The sequence below is a fragment of the Triturus cristatus genome, chromosome 5_2 (genome assembly GCF_964204655.1).
Source record: "Triturus cristatus chromosome 5_2, aTriCri1.1, whole genome shotgun sequence".
In the NCBI taxonomy this organism is placed as follows: domain Eukaryota; kingdom Metazoa; phylum Chordata; class Amphibia; order Caudata; family Salamandridae; genus Triturus; species Triturus cristatus.
The window spans coordinates 53,073,758-53,088,030 of NC_140588.1; positions in this window are offsets into that span (position 1 = coordinate 53,073,758).

The window sequence follows — 14,273 nt, forward strand, 5'->3', positions numbered from 1 at the left end:
TGTCGGATGCGCTGGAGCCGTCTGATGCGTAATTACTCATGTGCGTCGCACAGCTCCCGAGCGTCCAATGCCATGGCACAGGTAATCCCTTTAGTGCGGGCACCAAAGGGATTCCCTTTTCCCCTCCAACAGCCTCGGTAGCTGGGTAAGAGCTTACCCAGCTCCAGAGGCTGTATTTTTGGTTTCTATGAAATGACGATCAGCGCGCACGTACTGCTGATGTCATTTCATAGAAACCAAAACTGAAATGAGCCGATAGGCTCATTTCAGTTTCACTTTCTACGTGCTCAGGGGGAGAGCTCAGCCCCCTGAGCAGTAGAAAGTCAGTAGAGGTATCGTTGGAAAGGGGAGAATCTCCCCTTTCCAATGGTACTGCTCCCTAGTGGATCCCTGCTAGGGGATCGCCCAAGGAGGGTGATCTCCACCCACTAGCCATCAGGAAGGTGGGAGCGGCCCCTTGGGCAAGTGCCTTTACTCCCCCCATATAAAATTGGGTACATTCAGTCTTTCTGCAGAAAACCCACTAGCTACTTTTTTGGCATTTGAAATTAGGGGTAGAGACTACCCCTCCCCCTACAAAATTCCAGTCTTTCTGCCCCCCCAGGGGGCAGTAGCTCCCAATCTGCTTCCCTGGGGGGTAGAAAGCTCACTAGACGCCACTGATTTTTTTCATTGAATTTAGGGGTGGGGGGCTGCCCAAAATGTGCATGCCAATGCCCCCCCCCCCCAAATTCCACACTCTTTCTGTCCCCCTGTAGGCAGATGGGGCAATAGCTCCTAATCCCCCCCCCGGGGGGGGGGCAGAAAGCTTACCAGGCCCCAGGGATTGTTTTTTTTATACCTAGAGGTGAGGGCTGTCCAAAATGGGCATGTCAATGCCTCCAGCCCTCCCCAAAAAATTGCCACAGCCTTTCTGTCTCTGGGGGTAATAGTCCCTAATCCCTAAGAAATTTGATAACAATTAGATTTTATCAGCTAAATTTGAGGTGTGCATGGAATTTTAGGTAGGAAAACGTTGGGGGTGTCCACGCAAGCAATACCTCACTGGACTCCCCCGGGTGTCTAGTTTTCAGTAATGTGTGGGTTTAGTAGTTTCCCAAGATGGCCACCGAGCTCATGGCCAAAAACCAAGGTGACTCCCCCTTGCAAAACCAGGTTGGTTTGTAATAGGTAATTTGAATGTCTCCTCAATAAGTTTTGGGCCCTTGCCTGTCGCGAGTACTTGGTCTACCCACGCGAGTGAGTTACCATTTTTATCGGAAGTCTTTGGGGAATGCGGAGAGAGTAGAATTTTGTGGATCCACTCAGATTCCAGAACTTTCCATCACAGAAATGTAGAGAAAATGTGTGGTTTATTTTTACAATGTTTGAGGTTTGCAGGGGATTCTGGGTAACAGTACCTGGGGAGAGCCACACAAGTCACCCCATCCTGGATTCCCCTGGGTGTCAAGTTTTCAAAAATGTATAGGTTTGTCAGGTTTCTTTAGGTGCCGGCAGAGCTAGGGTTCTAAATCTACAGCTAGGCACTTTGCCAAAATAGGGTCAGTTTTCACTGTAAAAATGTGGTATGTCCACATTGCATTCTGGGCCGTTTCCTGTCATGGGCACTCAGTCTAACCACACAAGTGAGGTACCATTTTTATTGGAAGACTTTAGGGAACACGGGGTGGTAGGAATTTTGTGAATCTACACAGATTCTAGAACTTTCAATCATAGGAATGTGAGGAAAATGTTTTTGTTTTTTTTACAAAGTTTGAGGTTTGCAGGGGATTCTGAGTAACAGGACCTAGTGAGAACAACACAAGTCACCCCCTACTGGATTCCTCTGGTTGTCTAGTTTACAAAAATGTATAGGTTTTCTAGGTTTCCCTAGGTGCTGGCAGAGCTAGGGTTCAAAATCTACAGCTAGGCACTTTGCAAAAAATGGTCAGTTTTGACTTTAAAAATGTGTTGTGTCCACATTGCATTTTGGGCCATATTCTGTCGCGGGCACTAGGCCTACCCACAGAAGTGAGGTACCATTTTTATCGGAAGACTTTAGGGAATGCAGAGTGGGTGGAATTTTGTGGACCCACGACAGATTCCAGAACTTTCCATCACAGAAATGTGAGGAAAATGTGTATTTGTTTTACAAAGTTTGAGGTTTGCAGGGAATTCTGGGTAACAGGACCTGGTGAGAGCAACACAAGTCACCCCCTCCTAGTTTACCCTGGGTGTCTAGTTTTCAAAAATGTATAGGTTTGCTAGGTTTCCCTTGGTGCCTGCAGAGCTAGGGTTCAAAATCCACAGCTAGCACTTTGCGAAAAAAGGGTCAGTTTTCACTGTAAAAATGTGGTGTGTCTACGTTGTGTTTTTGGCCGTTTAGTGTCATCGGAACAAGGTCTACCCACACAAGTGAGGTACCATTTTTTTCGGAAGACTTTGGGGAATGCGGGGTGGGTGGAATTTTGTGGATCCACACAGATTCCAGAACTCTCCATCACAGAAATGTGAGGAAAATGTTTTTTTTACAAAGTTTGAGGTTTGAGAGCCACAAATGTCACCACATCCTGGATTCCTCTGGGTGTCTAGTTTTAAAAAATGTATATGTTTGCTAGGTTTCCCTTGGTGCTGGCTGAGCTTTGGTTCAAAATTCATAGCTAGGCACTGCGCAAAAAAAGTGTCTGTTTTCACTGTAAAAATGTGGTGTCCACAATGTGTTTTGGGCTGATTCCTGTTGCGGGCACTAGGCCTACCCACACAAGTGAGGTGCCATTTTTATTGGGAGACTTAGTGGAACTCAGATTTGTAGAGCAACTGTTTTACCTATTGACTTTCTATGTATTTCTGCCTTCCTAATTTAAGATAATATGTAAAAAAAAAAAAAAGTCACTGTGAAAAATCTCCTACAATTCACAGGCTAGTATGGGTAACCACAATTTCGGAGATGTGCAAATAGCTACTGTTTCAAAACCCTATATTTTGCTCCCATTTCGGAAATACATAGGTGTCTTTGATACCTATGTTTCAGTCTTTATATTTTACCAAATTAATTGCTGTATACCCGGTACACAATGAAAAACCACTGCAAGACGCTGCTCAGTTATTGGCTCTGGGTTCCTGAGGTTCTTAGTGAACCTACAAGCCCTATGTATCCCCACAATACAAGCGTCCAGTAGATGTAACTGTATATTGCTTTCAATCATCTGTCATACTTAAAAGAAGTTACAGGTGAAAACGTTGGCACAAATGGATGTTTTTTGCAACTCATTTTCAATGTTTCTCATTTTCAGCTGTTAGTTTCTATAAAAAAAAACCTTGAAGGATCTACACAAATGATCCCTTGCTGAATTCTGAATTTTGTCTACTTTTAAGAAATGTATAGCTGTGTGGTATCCGTTATTGTTTTTACACCCATTTCTACCACTAACTGGAAGGAGGTTGAAAGCACAAAAAGTGGCAACAATAGGCTATGTCCCAGTAAAATGCCAAAAATGTGTAAAAAAAGTTCGGATTTCTGACAAACGTCTGATTGTCCCTGAAAGCTGGGAAGATGATGATTTCAACACCACACACCCTTTTATGATACCATCTGCAGGGGAAAATCCAGACGCTTTCTTCTGCAGCACTTTTTCCCCATTTAAATAAAAAATCGCTGTATTTTGGCTAATTTCTGGGTTTCCTCTGGGGTAATCCACAAACCCTGGGTACCTTCAGAGTCCCTATGATGTTGGAAGAAAAGGGCGCAAATTTGGCATGGATACCTTAGGTGGACAAAAAGGTTTCAAGGGCCTAAGCGCAAACTAACCCACATAGCCAAAAAAAGGCTTATTACAGGGGGAAAAGGCCTAGCAGCGAAAGGGTTAATATCAATTAGAAAGTTATTGGTTCTTGTATTCTGTATAATTTTCAAACAGATTAGTATTTTGTTTATTGAAGAGGGATCCATCTATTCTACATGTGCTTGACCTTGAAGAGAATCCATCTAGGCAGTTGTGCCAAAAACAGCATTTTCAGTTCTTATTAAGTAACCTAAAATATTCGACATTTTCACACATTACTAGCTACATGTGTTGTAAAGCTGTAAGCCCCTGACTAGCAACTACTAGTCTTGATATGTCTGACTGTTTTAGTGCCTAAGTTTTGTATTTTTTAGATCCGAGTGTGTCAGTAGTTGCACAATGTGTGATTTGAAACATGACCTAAAGAAATTGGGTTCTGTGTATGAGCTGAACCAGCGAGGCACAGCAGACGTTGTCGCTGAGCATCTGAAGCGTGCCATGTGTCAGAATGATTTCACACAAAAAAAAAAGAAATTCCCTGGGAATTGTGCTGCGCGGCGAGATTTGGTGCTGTTCTTGCGGCTCCAGAAATGCGAGGTGTGCTGTCAGATTTAAGATGATTTTTCTGACAAGTCAACTTTATTACAATTACTGCAGTTCTCTGCTGTGTTTTCCTGACAGGTCTTCAGTGATGGACTCCCAGCGATAAGTTGCTGAGAGGGAGCAGCCGTTTCCTTGTACAGTGAGAAGAATATAATGCAGCCGGGATGTCAAGGAATGAACCAGACATGGCATTCTCTCAAATTGTTAGAAGGCGCTCGATAGTTGCTCCTTTTTCAACAAGCATTGACAAAACCAATGTGTTTCCTAAAAAAAAACTTGCCAAACATTTGCCAAAGAAAACATGTCTGGCAACCAACAGGGTAATACCCAATTGACCCTTTTAGTACCTGGGTAAGGAACAATAAAGAGCAAGCAACAAAGAAGGTACAAAAGGAAAAGATAAGAGAATAACTTGGGACAAGAGCACACTAATTGACTCTATATCTAGTTTATTAATCTAGACAGATTTAATCAAAATATTTGGACTTTCCTGCAACAGAAATGACCACGGACCTTAATGGAAGCAACAAAGCAAAAATACAACAACACAAATATACATAAATTGAACATGTGCAAAACGTCACCAACAAAAACACAAAAAAGTTAACCCCTAAACCAACATATAATTTTTGTTAGTGTCCTCCTAATAATTTCAGGACGAACCACTGGAAGGAAGTCCGCAGAGCGCGCTGCGACTCAACAAATTATTGTCGGACTTTCTCAGCACACTCGACAGTGAATATCCACACTGTACTTATTTTCAAGGACTCCTCCTTCAAAACCGGGTCTACGCAATTGCGTTTCGGCCATATGTATTCCTCGGCCTCCTCAGGACAGGGTTAATACAAAGAATGTACACACACTACAAAAAAGAAGTATATACACGTATAAATATACAAATATATACATAAAACTAATCACAAGCATAGTCCTAGCAGTTCACCATGCCGCCCAACGGGGAGCCTGTAGTCGGTGACCGTCACCAAGGGGCCCAGAGGTGAGCCGGGGACTTACATAGGAAATCTATATGTTCTTAACGAAAGGTGCTATAGTTATAGGGACCACCAGCGTGTCAATCTCTCAGGCAGGCGGAAGGGAAGTGTGTCACACCACAGACCCAATGTATAGTCCACCATAGCCATTGGTGCCCACAACCCGACAAACACCTCGAGGAAACCCACTCTCACTTTCTCTCCCCCATGGCTCTTACTGTGTGTCTCGCTGGAGTAAACAAACATGTAGTACTTACAGTGGTAGGGTAGTCCAAAGGACGCTCCTACGTGTGGGTCATCCGGGTCCACAGGTACCCGAACGGGTGCCGACCCTATTGACAAGAAATATCAGGAGCTCAACACTAATGGCAGCGCAAATAATGCAAAAAGGGCGGATACGATAGGTGGAAATGGGCGCTTACCTTCCTTCAACAGGAAGTCCTCCCCGCTTTCACTGACTGGAAACGACTTATATAGTAAGCAGGACGATTACTACCTGCAAAATCAAAAAGCCGAGGGCTTTAGTAAACTACACGGGAGCCTACCGACTACGTGAGTCCACATCCAATGGGACTAGCGTGGCTTAACTTACTTGAAAAAACGTCCGACTAAAAGTCCGGAACACACAGCCACTCCACTCGGCAATCCTCACAGCGCTGGTCTGCGTGTGGCTACGGGCAGCCTCAGTCCTATTTTCCGGCATCGGACGAGGGTAGTGGACATAGAAGAAGGGTTCCACTGAAGAGTGAAAACGTGTCGGCCATCTTGGCACGGGGGCGTCTAAAATCAACCTCTATCTCAAGGGGGATCAAGGGGAGGGGAGGGGGGGTGGGGAGGGAAAGAAAAGAAGGGGGGGGGGGGAGGGAAAAAGCGGGGAGGGGGAAGGAAAGGGGGGGGAAAAAAACGCGGAAGCATATAACCATTACCGCGGAAAGCATCTAGCCAGAGGGTGCATTACAGCAGGAGCAGTCATCCACCTATGAGATATAAATCGCAGGACAGCATCTAATAGACAAGGGTGAAGGTACAACCCAGGTATACCACGAGCAACACACTGCCAATGGAAAAAGAATTCCCAAAAAGTCCACAGAGTCTATTACCGGGGACCAGACCTGGTGTGTAATATCAAAGGGTCGATATCCCTCATGGCACCACCACCGCTAACTACACCCCATCGGCAACACAGGCGACCGTTCGGACAACGCTTGATCAGTGCACAATCTATTATTACAACACAAATGAAAGGCATGTTTTAAAAGAAGTGTAACGGGAAATGTCATCATGCATTCGCCCTAGTCACGACCTTGGGATACAAGGCCCAAAAACCCTCTACTAGGTACAGTATCAAGAGGACGCAAAATATATGGGACAATGGTACTTATATCAACGCCCAGACCTCATCACGGTCATTTAAACCTAATCTGGATGTCTGATAACGTTCGATCATTCGTGCCTCAAGATGATTGAGCTTATTTTGTAATGCTGTTTTGGTGAATGCTTTCACCACCAATAGCACAGTCCAGTACAGGTCATCTTCACAATGGTTCATATCAACGAAATGTTGTACCATAGGGGCCCCTATGGTACCACATCGTATACGGGATTTATGTTGTGAAATCCTCAACTTTACGACCTGAGTCGTCTGTCCAATGTATGTTTTTTCGCATGGACATGTGACTGCATAAACCACATTTTTGGTATTGCAGTTAGAAAAGCTTAACTGTGAATGCACTATTTTATTGATTTCCACACACTTAGAGTTTTTTGTTTGCATGCATACCCCACAGCCATTGCACCGGAAATGTCCGACGAGGGCTGGAAGGCCCATCATACCTCTCAGATCAGTGGGTGCCATAGATGGGCGAGAGGCTTTCACTAGATGATTTCCGAGATTCTTTCCTCTGCGGAACGCAAATAATGGCTTAGAAATATTCAAGTGTTCCACCAATTTGAGGTTTCTTAGAATAATCTGCTTGATCTTATTAGCCTTAGAGTTGAATGTGAGTACACAAACCATTTGCTCATTTTCCTGTTTAGTTTTAGGTACAAGGAGTGTTTCCCTCGGAGTGTACCAAGCTCTCTTTAATGCTCCCTTGACCAATTTCTTTGGGTACCCTCGTGCTGTGAGTTTTTTTTTGGAGCATTTGGGCATTTCTAAAATAGTCATCCTTATTAGTGCAATTACGTCGCACTCTCAAAAATTGGCCATAGGGCAAGTTGTCTCTGAGATTTCGTGGATGTCCAGAGGTATAATCTAACAGTGTGTTCCTATCAGTGGGCTTGATGAACAAGTCCACTTCCAGTTTCCCCTCTTTTTCAAAAATCCACACATCCAGGAAATTGATACGTTTATCACTTGATGACATAGTGAATTTTAAATCAGGTGTCCTAGCATTGAGCCAGGAATGGAATTGTGTCAGCTGATCCTGTGTTCCCTTCCATATCATAAACACATCGTCTATGAATCGCACCCACTTCAGGATATGGTCTTTAAATGGGGACATGGCGTCAAAGATGTGTGACATTTCAAATTGATTCATAACCAAATTAGCAATTTCCGGGGCGAAACAACACCCCATCCCTACGCCTTTAATCTGCAAAAATAAGTCTGTTTTGAACGTGAAGAAATTATTTTTTAAACAAATCCGGGCTAGGGCAACTAAAAATTCAGTGGGAACCTGATGAGGTCGGGGCCGTTGATCAAGAACCACCCGCATGACTATCAGGGCTTCATCTTGTGGTATGTTTGTATTTAAACTCTCAATGTCGAAGGAAACCAGCAGCTGCTGAGTTCCTTCGAACACTGAGAGTTCAATTTTGGAAATGAAGTCCATGGTGTCTCTGATATATGCCTGTGTGAGAGGAACAAAGGGCTTAAGAAATACATCTATGTATTTTGCCAACGGCTCCAGCACGGACCCACAGGAGGCAATAATGGGTCTCCCAGGAGGGTGGGAACTGTTTTTGTGTATTTTTGGCAATACATATATATTGGGTATCTTTTGGTCGGTGAAATTAAGATACTCATATTCCTTTTTACAAAGAAAACCCAGGTCCATTGCTTCAGTAGTCAGATGTAATATTTGAGCTTTTAATCTGGCCGTGGGATTCTCTGTAATGAGACGATAATGGTCTTTATTATCCAGTTGGCGCTGGATCTCCGCATCATATTGTTCGCTGTCCCACAATACGATCCCCCCGCCCTTGTCGGCCGGTTTGATGACCGTCAAAGGGTTCAAAGCGAGTTGTTTTAAAGCCACTAGTTCTTGTTTAGAAAAGTTAGATTTGAAACCGATACGTTTAGTATTCAGTTTATCAACTTCCCTCAAGACCTGATCTTCAAACATAAGCACCTCCTCAGGCATAGCCATGCGTTGAGGGCAAAAAGTAGATTTTTTCTTTAGCCCGCTGATATTGATTTCGTCAGTATCATTATACTCCGAAAAAAAGACCCTGAGACGGATCTTTCTGAGGAATTGTAGAACTTCAATTTTAGTTTCAACAGGATCCTGCAACACTGTAGGGACAAAGGATAAGCCTTTTTGCAACACTTTTATTTCTGTTTCTGATAAAGAATGTTTCTGATACTGACGAAATCAATATCAGCGGGCTAAAGAAAAAATCTACTTTTTGCCCTCAACGCATGGCTATGCCTGAGGAGGTGCTTATGTTTGAAGATCAGGTCTTGAGGGAAGTTGATAAACTGAATACTAAACGTATCGGTTTCAAATCTAACTTTTCTAAACAAGAACTAGTGGCTTTAAAACAACTCGCTTTGAACCCTTTGACGGTCATCAAACCGGCCGACAAGGGCGGGGGGATCGTATTGTGGGACAGCGAACAATATGATGCGGAGATCCAGCGCCAACTGGATAATAAAGACCATTATCGTCTCATTACAGAGAATCCCACGGCCAGATTAAAAGCTCAAATATTACATCTGACTACTGAAGCAATGGACCTGGGTTTTCTTTGTAAAAAAGGAATATGAGTATCTTAATTTCACCGACCAAAAGATACCCAATATATATGTATTGCCAAAAATACACAAAAACAGTTCCCACCCTCCTGGGAGACCCATTATTGCCTCCTGTGGGTCCGTGCTGGAGCCGTTGGCAAAATACATAGATGTATTTCTTAAGCCCTTTGTTCCTCTCACACAGGCATATATCAGAGACACCATGGACTTCATTTCCAAAATTGAACTCTCAGTGTTCGAAGGAACTCAGCAGCTGCTGGTTTCCTTCGACATTGAGAGTTTATATACAAACATACCACAAGATGAAGCCCTGATAGTCATGCGGGTGGTTCTTGATCAACGGCCCCGACCTCATCAGGTTCCCACTGAATTTTTAGTTGCCCTAGCCCGGATTTGTTTAAAAAATAATTTCTTCACGTTCAAAACAGACTTATTTTTGCAGATTAAAGGCGTAGGGATGGGGTGTTGTTTCGCCCCGGAAATTGCTAATTTGGTTATGAATCAATTTGAAATGTCACACATCTTTGACGCCATGTCCCCATTTAAAGACCATATCCTGAAGTGGGTGCGATTCATAGACGATGTGTTTATGATATGGAAGGGAACACAGGATCAGCTGACACAATTCCATTCCTGGCTCAATGCTAGGACACCTGATTTAAAATTCACTATGTCATCAAGTGATAAACGTATCAATTTCCTGGATGTGTGGATTTTTGAAAAAGAGGGGAAACTGGAAGTGGACTTGTTCATCAAGCCCACTGATAGGAACACACTGTTAGATTATACCTCTGGACATCCACGAAATCTCAGAGACAACTTGCCCTATGGCCAATTTTTGAGAGTGCGACGTAATTGCACTAATAAGGATGACTATTTTAGAAATGCCCAAATGCTCCAAAAAAAACTCACAGCACGAGGGTACCCAAAGAAATTGGTCAAGGGAGCATTAAAGAGAGCTTGGTACACTCCGAGGGAAACACTCCTTGTACCTAAAACTAAACAGGAAAATGAGCAAATGGTTTGTGTACTCACATTCAACCCTAAGGCTAATAAGATCAAGCAGATTATTCTAAGAAACCTCAAATTGGTGGAACACTTGAATATTTCTAAGCCATTATTTGCGTTCCGCAGAGGAAAGAATCTCGGAAATCATCTAGTGAAAGCCTCTCGCCCATCTATGGCACCCACTGATTTGAGAGGTATGATGGGCCTTCCAGCCCTCGTCGGACATTTCCGGTGCAATGGCTGTGGGGTATGCATGCAAACAAAAAACTCTAAGTGTGTGGAAATCAATAAAATAGTGCATTCACAGTTAAGCTTTTCTAACTGCAATACCAAAAATGTGGTTTATGCAGTCACATGTCCATGCGAAAAAACATACATTGGACAGACGACTCAGGTCGTAAAGTTGAGGATTTCACAACATAAATCCCGTATACGATGTGGTACCATAGGGGCCCCTATGGTACAACATTTCGTTGATATGAACCATTGTGAAGATGACCTGTACTGGACTGTGCTATTGGTGGTGAAAGCATTCACCAAAACAGCATTACAAAATAAGCTCAATCATCTTGAGGCACGAATGATCGAACGTTATCAGACATCCAGATTAGGTTTAAATGACCGTGATGAGGTCTGGGCGTTGATATAAGTACCATTGTCCCATATATTTTGCGTCCTCTTGATACTGTACCTAGTAGAGGGTTTTTGGGCCTTGTATCCCAAGGTCGTGACTAGGGCGAATGCATGATGACATTTCCCGTTACACTTCTTTTAAAACATGCCTTTCATTTGTGTTGTAATAATAGATTGTGCACTGATCAAGCGTTGTCCGAACGGTCGCCTGTGTTGCCGATGGGGTGTAGTTAGCGGTGGTGGTGCCATGAGGGATATCGACCCTTTGATATTACACACCAGGTCTGGTCCCCGGTAATAGACTCTGTGGACTTTTTGGGAATTCTTTTTCCATTGGCAGTGTGTTGCTCGTGGTATACCTGGGTTGTACCTTCACCCTTGTCTATTAGATGCTGTCCTGCGATTTATATCTCATAGGTGGATGACTGCTCCTGCTGTAATGCACCCTCTGGCTAGATGCTTTCCGCGGTAATGGTTATATGCTTCCGCGTTTTTTTCCCCCCCCTTTCCTTCCCCCTCCCCGCTTTTTCCCTCCCCCCCCCCCCTTCTTTTCTTTCCCTCCCCACCCCCCCTCCCCTCCCCTTGATCCCCCTTGAGATAGAGGTTGATTTTAGACGCCCCCGTGCCAAGATGGCCGACACGTTTTCACTCTTCAGTGGAACCCTTCTTCTATGTCCACTACCCTCGTCCGATGCCGGAAAATAGGACTGAGGCTGCCCGTAGCCACACGCAGACCAGCGCTGTGAGGATTGCCGAGTGGAGTGGCTGTGTGTTCCGGACTTTTAGTCGGACGTTTTTTCAAGTAAGTTAAGCCACGCTAGTCCCATTGGATGTGGACTCACGTAGTCGGTAGGCTCCCGTGTAGTTTACTAAAGCCCTCGGCTTTTTGATTTTGCAGGTAGTAATCGTCCTGCTTACTATATAAGTCGTTTCCAGTCAGTGAAAGCGGGGAGGACTTCCTGTTGAAGGAAGGTAAGCGCCCATTTCCACCTATCGTATCCGCCCTTTTTGCATTATTTGCGCTGCCATTAGTGTTGAGCTCCTGATATTTCTTGTCAATAGGGTCGGCACCCGTTCGGGTACCTGTGGACCCGGATGACCCACACGTAGGAGCGTCCTTTGGACTACCCTACCACTGTAAGTACTACATGTTTGTTTACTCCAGCGAGACACACAGTAAGAGCCATGGGGGAGAGAAAGTGAGAGTGGGTTTCCTCGAGGTGTTTGTCGGGTTGTGGGCACCAATGGCTATGGTGGACTATACATTGGGTCTGTGGTGTGACACACTTCCCTTCCGCCTGCCTGAGAGATTGACACGCTGGTGGTCCCTATAACTATAGCACCTTTCGTTAAGAACATATAGATTTCCTATGTAAGTCCCCGGCTCACCTCTGGGCCCCTTGGTGACGGTCACCGACTACAGGCTCCCCGTTGGGCGGCATGGTGAACTGCTAGGACTATGCTTGTGATTAGTTTTATGTATATATTTGTATATTTATACGTGTATATACTTCTTTTTTGTAGTGTGTGTACATTCTTTGTATTAACCCTGTCCTGAGGAGGCCGAGGAATACATATGGCCGAAACGCAATTGCGTAGACCCGGTTTTGAAGGAGGAGTCCTTGAAAATAAGTACAGTGTGGATATTCACTGTCGAGTGTGCTGAGAAAGTCCGACAATAATTTGTTGAGTCGCAGCGCGCTCTGCGGACTTCCTTCCAGTGGTTCGTCCTGAAATTATTAGGAGGACACTAACAAAAATTATATGTTGGTTTAGGGGTTAACTTTTTTGTGTTTTTGTTGGTGACGTTTTGCACATGTTCAATTTATGTATATTTGTGTTGTTGTATTTTTGCTTTGTTGCTTCCATTAAGGTCCGTGGTCATTTCTGTTGCAGGAAAGTCCAAATATTTTGATTAAATCTGTCTAGATTAATAAACTAGATATAGAGTCAATTAGTGTGCTCTTGTCCCAAGTTATTCTCTTATCTTTTCCTTTTGTACCTTCTTTGTTGCTTGCTCTTTAAAGAAAACATGTCGCCACCATATGCTTTCATAAAAAAATTACATATGGTTGTCTTGCTAATGATATGTTTCAGTTGTGCAATTCATTTTATTGTTATTACTTACGAAGGAGACAGAACAATATCCACCTAACCAAGCACCAACATCGCAGGCAGCTGCTATTTTATAATATCACTTTATAACAACAACTTCAAAGAATAAAAAAGGAGTCGGGCAAATAATTTACCACTTAACTTGGCACCAAAACTACATAGAGAGAAAATAGCTGGTATTTAAAATAAATATAAAAACTAAATACAATAAAAAAGCGTATTTTGTATTAACGAGAAATGAACTATTTTTAGGTGTATGTGAACAATGTGCACAAGTTTTGTGCAGTCACTCAAACTGAAAGTAGTCAATGTTCCCATTGACTACTTTCAGTTTGAGTGACTGCACAAAAGTGGGCTAATCCATTGCCCCAAAGTGTGTACTGTTGTTGATGGAAGCAAAATACGAATGACTTATTAGTTGACCAATTCAAGGATGCTAGTTAACCAAACACACTTCTGCATGTATGTTATGTTTGATGCTTTTGGTAAGACAGCTTAAGCTGCCTCAAAGGCCAGACTTAAAAAGTGACGCGCAATGCGTATGTATGAGCACATATTTTAACATTTGCTCTGTGGTAAAGTACAGCATAGGTTTCAAAATGGTCAGATTTATATTCACCCTAAATGGGATAAAATACCTTGTTGGCATTTATGTTATCCCTTTAAGCCTAATTTATTTATCAATGGTGTGTTTTAACACTAGAAAGTTGTTGCAGGCACATTTGTAATAGTATATTAACTTCTCCGACCAGGACCTCATTTGAACTTCAGTGAAACTTTTTAATGAAATACTATACAATGGGAATAACATTACCATAACTTTACTGCATTTAATTTCCACTACAGTGTTACCAACCAGCATTTTTCTGGGAATATTATGGTGAATAATTAAAAGTGCTGTGATCTAGTTTGATAGTGCCATTGCTCTAGTACACCATCACATATTATTATCCACTTGTCTACCACGCTACTGTTTTTTAGATATTAAGATTATTAACATCATATTTTTTATTTTGTGAGAAACTTAAATACATCTTATGAACATTAGAGGATTATCCTACCTTATACGTCCCCTGAACACCATCGGTATCACTCAGGGCGTGGACTCTTGATGAATGTGTAACTACAGGGCCGCTCTCATCCCGAGACCTTATGGAGTCTTAAAATATAACTGGGCAGAAC